This window comes from Hylobates moloch, unplaced genomic scaffold (assembly GCF_009828535.3).
Source record: "Hylobates moloch isolate HMO894 unplaced genomic scaffold, HMol_V3 SCAFFOLD_2, whole genome shotgun sequence".
NCBI classification, from domain to species: Eukaryota; Metazoa; Chordata; class Mammalia; order Primates; family Hylobatidae; genus Hylobates; species Hylobates moloch.
The window spans coordinates 168,078,561-168,093,921 of record NW_026652277.1 but is presented as its reverse complement, the minus strand read 5'-3'; the positions used below and the strand labels follow the sequence as shown (position 1 = coordinate 168,093,921).

Here is a 15,361-nt window from a genome sequence, read left to right as displayed (position 1 = left end):
GTAGATGCGGTTGTGGGAGTGCCCAACGCAAGAAGTTGTCTTCTGAAAGTGCAGTATCTCTTTTACAGTAAAGTAAGGAGCAAGGTCATCAGCTAAGAGTGAGGAGATGTTAACGGTTTAAGGAGAGAGGGCATGGTGTGAAATAAATGAGGGAAAGGGAGGGCTAGGGACATACACAAAGTGCAGGATCTCCAGCAGGCTAACCTAGAGCCCACCCAGGTTAGTGCTGGGGAACCTGGGAGAGACCACTCAGCCTCACCTGTGCTCCTCTACAGCTCGGTTCAGCTGTCCAGGTGCCGGCACGGAGAAAGGGGAGAGGTGGATTTAACCAGGGCTGGGGTTTACCAGGCGGGTACGACACAGAGTGAGGGTCAAAGGAAGCAAAGCATGTAGAAGAGAAGGGCTACGATGATGGACTCTGGAGCCCAATGGGGTTAGGAGAAAAATGAGGGCACGAGGGAGGTAACAGACGTGAACAGGAAATAGGAGCTACATATCAGAGGTCCCAGCGGTGTCAGGGAATCATTGAAGTCCCCGTACTAAAGGCACTGAAGGGGAAGGAGGAGATGGAGGCTGGAGAACGTGATGCTTAAAACTGAGCTTGGGGCAGTGTAGTTTTGGGGTTATCAGTATTAAGTGCAGAGCATGACTGTGGAAAAGAAGGGCTGAGGGAGAGTGAGGGTAAGATCATTTGAGCTGAGAGCAGAACCTGGAGCTGCAGGACTGGAAGAATTATCCACAGATGCTGAAATTGCTGAGAAATAGTGTTGGAGACCAGGAATATTGTTGGAAAACATGGCTATAATCCAGGTGCTAAAATCATCAAGGAATTTGGGACAGCAGCCCAGGGGTCCGAAGCAACCACAGCAAGGAGGGTGGGAGGCGATACAGTGGCCAGCATGCATGTCAGAGACGTGTGTTTTGTTGCTTCTGCTGCTGCTGGTGTTGGAGAGAGAGGAGAGAGGGAAGAAAAGTAATTCAGAGTACACAAAAGGTAGGGGTAACAAGGGCCTGGACCAGCGCCGTCCAACAGAAACACAACGTGGGCCACCTGTGTAAGTGAAGTTCTAGTAGCCATGTTAAAGAAAGTAAAAAGAAACCAGCAAAATCCATTTTAATAATGTACTTTGTTTAGCCTAATGTGTTTAAAATATTATTTCAACACGTCATCAATACCAAAAATATGGATGAGGTATTTCATGTTCTTTTCTATGCATTAAGTCCCCCAGATGTAGCGGGTATTTCACTCTTGCAGGGCATCTCGCTTCCGATGAGCCTGGTTCCCTATGCTCAGAAGCCTCATGTGACTCGGGGCTCCCGTGTTGGTCAACACAGGCAGACAGCCATGGCAAAACTTCCTTATGCAAGGAAGCCAAGTGCTTTCATCTTTTAATTACAAACCTAAACCAAAGACCAGAGATGGAAATTCAGGACCTAATCCCAGTTTTTGAGGATACTGACAAGATCATCTTTCTGCCTCCGGTCCATGACCTAGGATCTCTCATGGACCACATCCTTCAGCTGCAGCTTCTTGCTGTGTGGAGAGAGCTCTGTTACCCCAGGTCACCTCCCCTTCTCTGTCACCCTGCTTGCTCATCCTAGATTCAAGGCATGCTCTATTTTCACCACTGACCCATTCTCCCAAGCAGCCTGTCCTAACCCTTTCCTTTTACAATACCAGTTTCTATTTCTGTATTCAACTTTTCTTCTTTTCCCCAAAAGTTTCCAAATAAATTCACAGAAGTCAGCTGGGAAAGGTATTTCAACTTGCATCTTCTTTCTTTAATTTTTTTTTTTTTTTTTTTTAGAGATAGGGTCTTGCTCTGTTGCCCAGGCTAGAGTGCAGTTGTGTGGTCATAACTAACTGCAGGTTGAACTCCTAGGCTCAGGTGACACTCCTGCCTCAGCCTCCCAAATCACTGGGACTACAGGTGCATGCCACCACACCTGGCTCATTTTTGTTTTATTTTTATTTTTGTAGAGATGGGGTCTCGCTATGTTCATACCCAAGACATTTCTCCTTGTAACAGAACAGAGTTAAAATTTTTTAATTAAAAAAAATTTTAGAGATAGTCTCACTCTGTTGACCAGGCTAAAGTACAATGGTGCAATCATAGCTCACTGCAGCTTCAAACGCCTGGGCCCAAGCAATCCTCCTCTCTCAGCCTCCTTTACAGCTAGGACAACAGGCATGCGCCATCACACCTGGCTAATTTTGTTTTTTATTTTTTGTAGTGTTGCCAGGCTGGTCTCAAACTCCTAAGCTCAAGCAATCCCCCTGCTTCAGCCTCCCAAAGTGCTGGGATTGCAGGTGAGAGCCACTGTGCCTGGCCTCAGAGTTAAAATTATATCTTATTGATTGTTGTGGACAGAATTGTGTTCCTTTCCAAAACTCATATGTTGAAGTCCTAATCCTCAATGTGACTGTATTCGGTGATAGGGCTTTTAGGGAGGTAATTATGGCTAAATAAGGTCCTAAGAGTGGGGCCCTAATCCAATAGAAGTGGTGTCCTTGTAAGAAGGGGAAGAGACATAAGAGATCTCTCTCTGTGAGGGCACAGAGGAAAAGCCATGTACGGACAGAGGGAGAAGGCAGCCTTCTGCAAACCAGGAAGAGAGCCCTCACCAGACCAGCCCTGACGGTGCCTCGATCTTGGACTTCTGGCCTCCAGAACTGTCAGAAAATAAATTTCTGTTGTGTAAGTCACCCAGTCCATAGTATTTTTTATGGCAGTCAGAGCAGCCTAATACACTCACTAAACAGCAAACTCCTTGAAACCAGGACCTTATCCTTTTTGCGTCTGAATCTCCAACACTTGCACACAGTAGGCATTTAATAAATACTTATCAAACTGTTTCAAGAAATAAAGCCATTATAACAGTTCTAAGAATACACTCTGCTTCCCCACGAGAGAAAACCACCGCTTTCAGTGCAGGGCTCCACACTGAATAAACATGGGTTTCTAATGGTTAGAGTACAACTCATGAAGCACATACAGTATTCAGGCAGACTTTGATCATGATGCGGATTTTAGTCATGATTGGAATGCACATTAAAAATTCCATTAAAACTAGTTCTCATTTAAAAACGAATCATAATCCTCCAAATTGTTTTTATAGCGGGGTTCTATTTAAATGAACACATTGCTAAAAATCACATCCCCAGTCTTACCCAACCAACTGGGTTCCGGTCTCTGAAGTGAAATAGCAGATGGCAAGAAATGCCTTGACAACAGCCGGCCCAACGTGCTCGTCACCCCAACCCTTTCCTCCCCCAGCTCCTTGGTCATTTTGTGTATTCTTCATCTCTGTCAGTGGATGACTGACGGGGATATTTGAGGTTGGGAAGTGTGAGGGGAGTAGAAGGGTAATTGCTGCTAGCTGACAAAACAGTCTAGCTCAGAATAATTTAGTGTTGGCTCAGTGAGCCTTCCCCAGCAGCAGAGAGAAGACCACACAGTTGAGATCTCAGAAAGCCATGCAGATGAGGTAAGCACTTGCACTGCAGGGTGAATCAGTAGGGTAACTTCTCTCTGGGTCAACCCAATTCTAGGACCAGAGGCTCTCTGCCCAGACATGCCAAACATTTTTCATTTTTATTATTTTACTTTTTGAGATGGAGTCTCATTCTATCGCCCAGGCTGGACTGGAGTGTCGCGATCTCGTCTCACTGCAACCTCTCCCACCCGGGTTCAAGCGATTCTCCTGCCTCAGTCTCCCGAGTATCTGGGAATACAGGCACCTGCCACCAGACCCGGCTAATTTCTCTATTTTTAGTAGAGACGGGGTTTCGCCATCTTGGCCAGACTGGTTGTGAACTCCTGACCTCGTGATCCACCCACCTCGGCCTCCCAAAGTGCTGGGATTACAGGCGTGAGCTACCGCGCCCGGCCTCATTATCTTTTTTTGTTTTTTTTGTTTTGAAACGGGGTCTTGCTCTGTTGCCCAAATGGAGTGCAGTGGTGCAGTCATAGCTCACTGCAGCCTTGACTTTCTGGGCTCAAGTGACCGTCCCACCTCAGCCTCCTGAGTAGCTGGGACTACAGGCACACATGACCATGCCAGCTAATTTTTGTTGTCATTGTTGTTTATTTCTTACAGAGATGGGGTCTCACCATGTTGCCTAGGCTGGTCTCAAACTCCTGGGCTCAAGCCATCCTCCTGCCTCAGCCTCCCAAAGTTCTGGGATTACAGGCATCAGCCACCACACCCGGCCACCAATCATTTTTCTTACACAGCACTTGCATTTGCAGGGATGCATGTTTACCTGGCAGTGACAGCCTGGGGTGGAAGGATAGCTCATCCTGACAGCCCTCAGTGGCCCCTGGAGTGGTCAGTTATGCTGCAACAGAAACCTCAGTTGGGAACAGATTGCAAAGGCAGCCGAGGAGGTGACAGCACCACGACTGGTCAGCATTACTGGCAGCATCACAGAGCATCTTCCCTCCTCTCTTTCTTCTCACAAAAGAGATGTCTAGGGAGAAAGAAATGTTAGACTGTGAGAATATCGCGGTGTGGGGCTCTTGAGGCCAAAGCACCTTTCCTTCCATCCTAGCTTTGGAGCCTTGAAATCAGCTTGGGAGGCTGACAAGGATGACATCATTGCCCCCTTTTTAGAGGGAAAAACCTAAGGATTAATAAACATGCCAGGCTCAGAGCCACTGTGTTGTGCAGCCCCAAAGGGCCTACCATCTGCCTTTGCTCCAGTGTGTCCGGTGCTCCCTGGGTCCTGCAGGGCTGTAGTGCCCAGAAACTTAGGTGGATCTTAATCACAGTGCTGGCCAGGCAGAAATCCAGGTCACTTGACTTCTGACCATGAGCTGAGACAGTAAGAAGAAAGAAGAAGGGAGAAGGGAGGAGAAGGAGAAGAAGGGAGAAGGGGAAGGAGAAGAAGGGAGAAGGGGAAGGAGAAGAAGGGAGAAGGGGAGAAGGAGGAGGAAGAGGAAGGAGGAGGAGAAAGGAAAGGAGGAGGAGAGGAGGAAAAGGAAAGGAGGAGGAGGAGAGGAGGAAAAGGAGGAGGAGAAAAAAGGAAGGAGGAGGAAAGGAGGAGAGGAGGAGGAAAAGGGAAGAAGAAAAGGAGGAAAGAGAAGGAGAAAGGAGGAAAGGGAGGAAAGGGAGGAGGAGGAAAGGAAAGGAGGAGGAGGAGGAAAAGAAAAGAGGAGGAGGAGGAGAAGGAAAGGAGGAGGAGGAGGAGAGGAGGGAAAGGAAAGGAGGAGGAAGAGGAGGAGGAAAAGGAGGAAAGAGGGAGAAGAAGGAAGAGAGAGGAGGAGGAAGGAGGAGGAGGAGGAGGAGGAGTCTGGAAATCACTGTTCTACCAAACCCCTCAACTTTACAGGACAGTAGGTGGTTGCTGGAGAGCCTGTGAGGCAGGCCAACCTTCACAACCGGTTTGAGAAGCCCTGTGGCCCAGCGTGCCTGATCTTAGCCCGGAGCTCTCTCCACTACACTCTGGGGCCTAATCCTATTTTTAAGACTTTACCGTTTATAGCCTCTCTATACTTAAGTTTTCTAATCTAGTCTGCCTCTAACCTTTCCTATTTAAGGAATTAAAGTCACCATATTGTAGGGAATATTTTTTATTAAGACTTGTTTAGGCTGGGTGGAGTGGCTCACACTTGTAATCCCAGCACTTTGGGAGACCAAGGCAGGCAAATTACCTGAGGTCAGGAGTTCGAGACCAGCCTGGCCAACATGGTAAAACCCTGTCTCTACTAAAAATACAAAAATTAGCCGGGCGTGGTGGCATGTACCTGTAATCCCAGCTACTTGGAAGCAGAGGCAGGAGAACCACTTGAACCCGGGAGACAGAGGATGCAGTGAGCCGAGATCACTCCACTGCACTCTAGCCTGGCAAAAAGAGTGAGACTCCATCTCAAAAAAGAGAGAAAAAAAGACTTGTTTAATTACCAGTTGTGACTTTGCCACTATGTGGTCTCTGCATGTGAAATAGTCCATTGTGAAGTAGTCCACAGGGACTGATCAAACCATTCCTGCCCGTTCAAAGAGCTCTGCCACTAAAAAAATGATTAGCCTGAAAACCACCTTTGCAAAAATTATACCAGTGAGAAAATTACGGCAGTGTGAGATCTCACCTAACTGATTCCATCATGCTTCTAAACTCTAAGCTGCCCTTGTTCATTCCTGAGCATAGGCTGAACTAACTTTGGGAGAAACTTAGTTTATCGTTTAACTTTGAAACAAAGACAGTAACAGCCCCTTCCCAAAACAAACCCACTTCTTGCCTGGGTACCAGAATGCCTTTGTAAGACTAACAAGTTAGGCACAAGATTCAAAATTATGGTTTAGGAGTCATGCAGCCAGAGGCCACAAGATTCTGTACCTCCCCATTGCTCCTAGGGATGACATCACTATTGTAAAACCTGTTATTTGTGCTCAAGATATTTTTCAGACCCTGCATTCTGATGCACCAGCTGATGCCACTCAGACAGATAATCTGCCTCAACTAGTTCTGTGATCCCACCCAGAAATAGAAGACGGCAAAAACAAACTGCTTCAACTTCCTGTGACTTCATCCTCCAACCTGACCAATCAGCACTCCCCATTCCCTGGTTCCCCTACACACCAAATTATCCTTAAAAAAAAACCAGTCTCCGGCCGGGCGTGGTGGCTCACGCCTGTAATCCCAGCACTTTGGGAGGCTGAGGCAGGTGGATCACAAGGTCAGGAGATCGAGACCATCCTGGCCAACACGGTGAAGCCCCGTCTCTACTAAAAATACAAAAAATTAGCGAGGCGTGGTGGCGGTCGCCTGTAGTCCCAGCTACTCGGGAGGCTGAGGCAGGAGAATGGCGTGAACCCAGGAGGCGGAGCTTGCAGTGAGCTGAGATCGCGTCACTGCACTCCAGCCTGGGCCACAGAGCGAGACTCTGACTCAAAAACAAACAAGCAAACAAAAAAACCCAGTCTCTGGATTTTCAGGGAGACTGATTTGAGTGGTAAAACTCTGGTCTCTCCTTTAGCTGGCTCTGTATGAATTAAACTCTTTCTCTATTGCAATTCTCCTGTCTTGATAAATCGGCTCTGTCTGGGCAGCGGGCAAAGAGAACCCTTTAGGCAGTTACAGTCCCAACAGGGCTCACTTTACAGCTTCTTTATTCTTAACACAAAATGGGGGTATTTTCTTTTAAATGTTTATCACCTTTCTTCTAATTTTAAAGCAGTATGTGCTCATTGAAGAAAATTCAGAAAATCCACACATACAACTACTATTAAAAATTAACCTGATTCAACATTTAGGATATTCCATTAGTCTTTGTTCAATGTCTTACACACACTCGTTTTTAAAATTGAGATTGCATTTTATAATCTTTTGGTATCCTTTCTACCTTTTTTTCACTCAGTATCATATTGCAAACATTTACTCATGTCAGTATATACTCTAAAAGTATGACTTCAGTATCACTAACTGAAGGTATCATGCTTTATTTATTTATTTATTTATTTATTTATTTATTTATTTTTATAATTTTGAGACAGGGTCTCACCCTGTCACCCAGGCTGGAGTGCGGCGGCAAGATAACAGCTCACTGCAGCCTCAATCTCCTGGGCTTAAGTGAGCCTCCCAGGTAGCTGGGACTAGAGCACACGCCACCATGCCAGCTAATATTTTGTATTTTTTGTAGAGACAGGGTTTTGCCATGTTGCCCAGGATGGTCTCGAACTCTTGGACTCAACTGATTCTCCTGTCTTGGCCTCCCGCAGTGCTGGGATTACAGGCGTGAGCCACTGTGCCCAGCTTTCATTATTTATTTTTAATAATCCCTTAGCCTTGGACATACCATTTGCTTCTGATTTTTCACCGCTATTTTTAAAAACAAAGCACTGTAATGAATTTATATGGATGCAAATTTTGTGCACATCTCTAATTATTCCCCTAGGACATATTTCTAAAAGTGGAATTGCTAGACCAAAGGGTATAAACATTCTTCAAGATTTAAATGTGTATTAACAAACTGTCACCCAAAATAACCATGCCAGTTATATTAATACCAACATCAATGGTATATAATTTTTTTTCACAGTATATATATGTTTCTTTTTCTACAACATCTTCAGTTTCTTAAATTCCCAAATTTGATAGATGATAAAAGATACCTTGTTTTAATTTGCATTTATTTGATTCCTAATGAGACTGGACATTCTTTTATGTTAACAGTTACTTGTATTTTTCGATGGATTGTTTTTTCATACTCTATGTTGATTTCTTTTATTGAACTGCAAGAAACATTTGTAAATATGGCAATTTGTTATATGTTACATGTTACAAATCATTTTTCCCCAGAAACTGGAGTATTTTATAAAAGACATGAAAGGATGCTGCTTGGAGGTTTCTTAAAAACACTTCCTTATTGGTAAAGTCAGACCGTCCTGTGCTGATCATTAAGATTTAGAGCTTGAAAAAATCATGCAGATACTGCAAACCACCCCCTTGTTTTTCCAGGTGAGGAAATTAACTCAGGACTAATCCAAGGGTACATACTTAGTAACAAAGGCAGCAGCAGAGCGTGGATTGCCCCAGGTCCAAATTGGCGCTATTTCTAGCCCTCCCCTGCCCCACCCAACATACACACACACCAGCTCATTGTCAACAGTCCATCTGTGTGTGAAGTTCACACACCCATTCATGGGGCTGTTAGGACTTTTGGAACATTTATTAATGGCTCTTATGTCACCAGAAGCAACCGCACAATCAACTGGGTTGTCAGTAATTAAAATCCTTAAAAGATAGAGTTTTTGATTTATCAAAGGATGGATCTTATTTATCAAAGAATGGATTTTTATTTATTAAAGCACCATCTACCCAATACCAAACCCATAACCAAAACAACACAAACACACAGGAATGAGTTGTCTTCAGAAATATTGTCTCTGTTTTCACTTTCTTCTGTGAAACAGAGTGGCTCCTAGCTATCACTGTCATCAGTAAACACATCTATTGATGAAGGACACCACGCTTCACCATCATTGGTAAAGATAATTGATGTCAGAGGGGGCAATTCAGGCATGTCCTTTCATCAGAACAAATAAGAGAAAGGAGCCAGTGCATTCAACAGCGCAGCGCTCTCAGCCAAGTCCTCCAGAAGTGGGTGAGACAATATCTGGGGCTCGGGCCCCTCCCCATTGCATGAATGTTGCTATGGAACCCCACTTCACGTCTCCTCGCCTCTGTCTCTGAGACGATGCCAGAGCCTAGCGTATTTCTTCCCTCTGGCTCTCCTCCTGCCTTCCTGCAGTTCTTCTGTCTCCTTCGCTGGATCTCTTCTTACGCTGCCCTTTGCACCTCGGAGTTCCACCAGGCTCCATTCTTTTTTTTTTTTTCTTTGGTTTGAGACAGGGTCTCACTCTGTCGCCCAGGCTGGAGTGCAGTGGTGCCATGCCATCTCTGCTCACTTCAGCCTCCGCCTCCCGGGTTCAAGTGATTCTCCTGCCTCAGCCTCCTAAGTAGCTGGGATTACAGGCACCCACCACCACGCCTGACTAATGTTTTGTATTTTTAGTAGAGACGGGGTTTTGCCGTGTTGGCCAGTCTGCAGGTCTTCCCTTCCTACTCTACAGACTCTCCTTGGGTGGTCTTGTTCAATCCCACCGTTTCAACCATCACCATTTGCTGATGAAATCCAAATGCACAGCTTTAGCTCACACATCTCCCCAGCACATCAGACCCATATAACCAACAGCCCTGGGTATCTCCAACTGGGCCTCATGGTGGCACAGCAGCCTCAGTGGGCCAAAACAGCAATCCAACCTTCCCTGCTGGTCCACACTTCTTCCAACATGCCTCACAGCCTTCCAACATAAAAAACTGGACACTTTACCATAATCTTGTATGTCCCCTGCACCAATGCCTAGAATCAGCCATTTCTCCAGGGAGCCCTGGTTCCTTTCAGTAAATAATTATATTTAGAAGCGAAGATCTGGGTGTGAAATGCGCTCATTGCCGGGAGGCTGTCGCTGCTCCCAGCCCCTCTCAGTGGCAGGGCTAAGGAATATATGTACATAGATACATTTATGTATAGTCATACATACACACACCTACAGCTGTATTTGTATATCTTTATAAAATATATGCATATAATCATGAATTGACACCAATATCTCCAGTTTCGACCCACCACCCGTGAATTCATTTGAGTTTTCTCCCCCTCCACATTTGTAACGCACTTCTCTGAGAAACCTGGCTTCTGTGGCCTCTATGCATTTGCTCATTTGAGCAACTCACCTATGAACGGTTGCCCATGTCTGCCACTGCCCTTCCCCTGCCCCTGCGCAGATGCCCTCCTCACTTTGTTGGGCCCTTTTACTTCCTGTTGGACCAGTGCTGCCCCTGCCCCCCACCCTGAGACACAGACCTCACACAGCAGGAGCCCCAACACCCAGCACCAGTTCCCTGTACCCCCCATGCAGATATCCTGCCCTACCCAGCACTGACATCCCCTGTCATGTCACCACTGCCACTGCCCTCACCCCGGCGTGGCTGCCCCCATGGGGATGATGCTTGCCTGTTCAGGTGCCAGCACCTCACGCAAGACACCACAAGCCCAGGCTGACCACGGTGGAAAGTAAGACTGAACACCTACCGCCTTCCTGCAAAACTCAAAGAATTGTAGGCAGTATCGCATCTGAATGCAGAAGAGACATTTGAGAAGAGGGGTTTTGACATTGATCAAAGTACAGTGCAGAGGCCACTGCCTATTCTGCTTGTGCCTACGGCTGCTTGGCCTGGAAGCTGCACTTTCAGTCAAACCGACCACGAGAGGCAAGTCCTCCATCAAGCAGATTAACCCCACTGGGTCTCAACTGTTTCACATACTGGCATTTTAACGTAGTTTTGAAAGGCTGGGTTATGAGAAATGCTAGAGATTGAACAGCACTTTGCCAATATGAGACTCATGGAAATGCCAAACTGAGATAATGAGTCAACGAGCAGGGAAAACAAGCATGGTGGTTTCCATCGATGTGTAAGGATGTGGGCTTTGCAGAGCCTGTGCCCTGGCAGGTCCACCTGAGATTGCTGGCTGCATTTACCTCTCAATGAAAGTGAGAGGAGCAGATGGCTGGTGGAGCCGATAGAAAAAACAAGGAGACTCAGAGTCAGCAGAGAGTTCTAAATGCCATACATTTATGCTGCTCAAGTGTTCTCTAGAGACCTCAGAAGCAAATAACCCCTTCCACATTCCCGTTCAGTTGAGCACAGTCCTCCCATGGCCCCAGATTCCCAGCCTAGCACATCACTCTTAGAAGAAAGAAAGAGGGGGCTGGGGAGAAAGGCAGGGAAAAAAAAGGAAAGAGAGAAAAGCCAATAGAACTCAGGTTGGAGGAGTGGGCCATCTGAAAGCGCCTGTTGTTCCCACGCAACTTAAAAGAGAGCCTGACCCTAGGCTGGATTTCTAGGTGTGCAGATCCAGAGAAAAGGGCAAATTCTTCCCTGTGTGTGTGTGCAGTCACCTGGACAAACAGAAACCCATTTGTGAGATGGAATTTCCATGGCAGGCAAGGGCTGTGATGGGAATGTACAGGGCAGGACCATCTGTCCTGGTATTAAATGCATCATTCCCATCTTCCCCACACTAGGGCCGTCTGCATGCAGAAGCAGAGACTTCTTGCTCCCTTTCCACACATACCACAGGATGCATTTAGAGCCCTGGTCTAAAAGTGGGGAAGGTGATTTTGTCCCCTAAGGGATGCTTGGCATGCCTGCAGATATTTTTGGTTGTCACAACGGAGAGGAGTGTGCTACTGGTATCTAGTTGGTAGAGGCCAGAGATGCTGCTAAACATCCTACAATATACAGGCCAGCCCACACGGCAAAGAATTACCCAGCCCAAAATGCCAGTAGTGCCGAGGCCGTGGCACTCTGCTAGAGGCCAGCTTCTTACCACCTTTTTACTGCTGCACCCACAGCAATGTAACAACATACTATACATTCTCTCACCAAGTTACTCCCAAGTATCCTGGCTGGGAAGTGTTGCTGAGGCGCTCATACCAAAGATTGAGAACGAGCAGGAGAGTCCTTTTAACAGACACCTTGTCACCAGAGGACTGCATATGATTTCATAAGCAACAGAAGCTAACACTGACGCCAGTGCCCACTAAGGAAAACACGAAGAAAAATCAATACAGCTTGCCCCTGTGATGCCAAAGAGCTGACAGCCAAGTGATTTCTCCAGCGGAATCAAATTCAGTAACAACCCTTTCAAACCGCAACTTCTTTATCATTCATAAGCTTTCATTAAGCAGCCTTGAAAACCTCCAAGTCCACCATTCAGACTGTGAATTGATCCTAAGATTCTTTCCCCTGCAACAAGTTAAAAAAGAAAATGTTACTGCAGAAGTTTCAACCCTGAAGTTGAAAAACAATGTCTGGGAACACTTAACTCAGCAAAGAAGTAAATTTTCCAAAACAAAGGCAGGAGGAAAGAGAAGTTTTTGCCAACACACACCAACGGCAAACGTCTAACACACCGAAAAAAAAAAAAGAAAGAAAGAAAAACCAGCACAGAAAAGAGTTACCCAAGAAATAGCTTTTTAAAGAGAGAAAATCTTACTCTGGTTGTCAAGGACAGCTAAGCAATGAAAAACTGGGACGCGGACTCGCTGGTGTCATTTGCTCAGGAAGGGTCAGACGTGGCCACAGCTTGGCGCCCCTTCACATCTGGGGCATCAATGCCCAGCCAGCCTGCAAGGTCTCCGGTCCCAACATCTCGAAGGATGGCTGCAGCCTCTCATCTCTGAAGGAATCAGAGCTGCTCTCCCACTGCTGAAAATATTTGAGATGTGCCAAGCAGATGGTCCCACGCTTATCAGCAGAAGCTTCCAATGGCATCATTCAGTGACACACTCAAGTGAAAATCTTCACGCCAATCCAGAGCGGGATGTGAGCTGGTGATAATGCAAGGCAGTGGACCACCTTGAACCACTAAGGCCAGCCAGGGCTAAAGAGAAAGATGACGTGGAGAAATGCCACATGGAAGGGCAAAACCGCATGTGTAGTAGAAAGACAGAACCAGCTCAAATTCCCAGCTCAGCTTCTAATAAGTTATGTGACCTCTGCCATGCTCCCTAAGACTTGGTTTTCTCACCTGTAAAATGGAGCTAATAATATTAACTCAAAACCTTGTCATGAAGAGATGAGTCTATGTATAGACCCAGAGAGACATACGGGAGACACATGGCTAGATAGTTAAGGATTTGTTCCCTTTTTGCAACCCAGTTTCGGAGAGTATCGTGCTCAGTGTAGTATATAAGACCCATAGGATGCTATGAAAAGCGAGCAAGCCAAGGAGTGTGTTCAGGGGTGAAGGCAGGGGTCTGCACCATTGGCCATGCCCAGACTGCTTCCCAGCCTGGTCCAGGGACTCCTCCTGGGAGCAGCTGTTTCTGTTAGATGCAGACTGTCACCCGTGCAGTTAGGAACATGAGAGCAAATTCCTTTTCCCTGATCCCTGTTCTGCATTTTTTGTGTTTTTTTGTTTGTTTGTTTGTTTGGTTAGGTTTTTTGTTTTTCTGTCTTTTAAAACCCAAAAATGGTCAATATGTTACCCATTTTTCAAAGAACACAATGTGAAGCCCCAAAGGCTGAGAATTCTGGATCTCTTGGATCTCAGGTAGCCAAGCGTGAGATCCCAAGCCTGAAGACCCACCCCTCACTCAGGGTAGCATTTTCCCTTGTTTAAAGGGATTCCTTCATAGATATTGTGCCAAAGTATTAAGGGACCCCGGGGACCAACTATATCAAAAGGGTTAAGAAGGCAGTTTCAGATTCTGTGGGAAAGCAGACATAAGAACCCACAGATGAAGTTCCCTTCCGACTGTTTTCGTAAGCAGGAAGACCATAGTCCCAGGGCAGAGCCAAACTACTCTTGTGGGAAGCCTGACCAGCAGCTCAGTCCTCCCAGTGGGAAGAAGAAAGGGGAGAGAAGAGAGCTTCCCCTGCAGCCAGCAGGCATCTACTGGGTAGGCAGTGCTGAGCAGCAAATCAACAGACCAGGTGAACTCAGTCTTGAAGTTGGAAAGGAGTTCTTATTACCTGGTTCCGATGTTCCAAGGAAGGAGAAGTTCAGCCTCCTGGAGAACTTTAGTTTCCCAGAGGATGGTCAGAAACTAAAAAGGAAAACGGGCACCATCTAAAGCAGACTGCAAGGCAGAAAAGAGGAGCACCTGGTGGGAAAGGATCAGACCCACGGAAGAAAACACGATTAGGGAAAAATAACAGGCTGCCCAGGGAGGTTCCAATCCCAGCAGGGGAGGAATTGATCCTGAAGGAAACGAGGGATGAAGGAGATGGGATGGGACAGAGGGATCCTCTCTGCTCCACATTCGCTGCTTCTCAGATCAGGGGCTGCCCAGATTTTATGAACATTTCACCCTGTCCCCATGGGTGCTGTGAAACCCTGCGCAGAGTGACCAACTAGAAGGAGGACTCCAACGTCATTATGTAAGTCAACAGAACAGAGGGCCTCACCAATTTTCTTTTTCCAGTGCCTAACAGAACAGAAATCTGTCCACACAGGCAGAGGACAACAAGCTGCCCAATTTGGAAATTGATAATGGTCCCAAGGTGAATGAAGAGCAAGCCGCCAGGAAGCCAGGGTGGCCCGATGGCTTCTAGGTAGGGGGAGAGTCTCCAAAGGGGTTGGTGGCTGGCCGGGGGAGTCTGAAAGAAGTGGCTCTCTTTGCCCCTAGCTTGAGTGGGTGGCGGAAGACCCCAGTTGTTTTGTGACTAATTGGCACCACTAACAAAGCAGGAACTATCGCAGATGGAGCTGGAGTCGCATTTTTGGTAGATAATGATTTATCTTTAGAGAAAATACAGCAACTCACTGTAAAAATAAAACTGCTTGCATTTAAGCCACAAATAGGTTGGCTATTTCTGTGCTTGGTTTGTCTTTGTGAGTAATCATTCTCCCCTTCAGAGGTGGGCAGAGTTTGAGGGGAAGGAGGTGTAGCAAGAGCGGGTAACAAAGCAACTGAACCTAGGGAACAGGAGGGTCTGGAGCTCCAACTTCCGGCGGAAGTTCTAGCATCCACCTCCAAGTCACACCTTCCAAAGTTACCTAGAGAAACAACATCCCTCTTTCTGCCATCAAACAACAGAGAACCGTAATGAAGGGGACCTGGTGGAGGGCCTTATGGGAGCAGGGAAGAAGGAAGCTTATTTACCCATGGCCACGTAGTGGACCCGTAAGTGGCAGTACGCACAAGTGGTAAGTCCCTTTAAGTAGGGTACAGTGGTAGAATCCCTACATAGACCATAAGTGGGAGAGCCCATAGGCATCCCAGTAAGTGGCAGAATTCCTTTCTTCTATCAGTGCTTTACCCTAAAGCTCCAAACCCTCTCCGT

At 46.6% G+C, this 15,361-nt stretch overlaps 1 protein-coding gene across 3 annotated transcripts in view; it reads right to left on the bottom strand.

The window, feature by feature from the left end:
• MAS1 (MAS1 proto-oncogene, G protein-coupled receptor) overlaps positions 1-15,361 on the bottom strand; it is a 54,830-nt gene that overhangs the window by 13,754 nt on the left and 25,715 nt on the right. Inside the window, exons 1-2 of one of the 3 annotated variants that reach the window (XM_032161888.1) lie at positions 12,617-12,760; positions 4,268-4,474 (exon numbers count right to left, since the gene is read on the bottom strand). The exons of 1 other annotated variant lie outside the window; for it this stretch is intronic. The gene's annotated coding sequence lies outside the window, so the exon portion shown is untranslated. Of the gene's footprint in view, positions 1-4,267; positions 4,475-12,566; positions 12,761-15,361 lie in introns of those variants that run through there. One more of the 3 variants, XM_032161878.2, reaches the window with a different exon arrangement.